At 41.8% G+C, this 672-nt stretch overlaps 1 non-coding gene across 1 annotated transcript; it reads left to right on the top strand.

Moving 5' to 3' along the window:
* The first annotated feature begins 230 nt into the window (after positions 1–230).
* Positions 231–338, top strand: LOC112700271 (small nucleolar RNA R71). Its single transcript, XR_003153181.1, has one exon. It is a non-coding gene; the product is annotated as a small nucleolar RNA R71 (small nucleolar RNA).
* Positions 339–672: the final 334 nt, after the last annotated feature.

Raw genomic sequence — 672 nt, 5'->3', positions numbered from 1 at the left:
GCATTCAGAGTGTCAATCTCAAGAACTCCTTTCTTCTGACTAGTCCCATTGTTCACAGGATTCCTTTCAGAAGTGTACATGAATTGGTTATTTGCAACCATTTCAATTAGCTCTTGAGCTTCTGTAGGCGTCTTCTTCAGATGAAGAGATCCTCCAGCAGAGCTATCCAAAGACATCTTGGATAGTTCAGAGAGACCATCATAGAAAATTCCTATGATGCTCCATTCAGAAAGCATATCAGAGGGACACTTTCTGATTAATTGTTTGTATCTTTCCCAAGCTTCATAGAGGGATTCTCCTTCCTTCTGTCTGAAGGTTTGGACTTCCACTCTAAGCTTACTCAATTTTTGAGGTGGAAAGAACTTTGCCAAGAAGGCATTGACTAGCTTTTCCCAAGAGTTCAGGCTTTCTTTAGGTTGTGAGTCCAACCATATCCTAGCTCTGTCTCTTACAGCAAAAGGGAATAGCATAAGTCTGTAGACCTCAGGGTCAACCCCATTAGTCTTGACAGTGTCACAGATTAGCAAGAACTCAGCTAAGAACTGATGAGGATCTTCCAATGGAAGTCGATGGAACTTGCAATTCTGTTGCATTAGAGAAACTAATTGAGGCTTAAGCTCAAAGTTGTTTGCTCCAATGGCAGGATAGAGATGCTTCTCCCATAGAAGTCGG

Source organism: Arachis hypogaea, chromosome 6 (genome assembly GCF_003086295.3).
Source record: "Arachis hypogaea cultivar Tifrunner chromosome 6, arahy.Tifrunner.gnm2.J5K5, whole genome shotgun sequence".
Classification (NCBI taxonomy): domain Eukaryota; kingdom Viridiplantae; phylum Streptophyta; class Magnoliopsida; order Fabales; family Fabaceae; genus Arachis; species Arachis hypogaea.
This window is presented reverse-complemented; position numbering and strand designations above follow the sequence as displayed.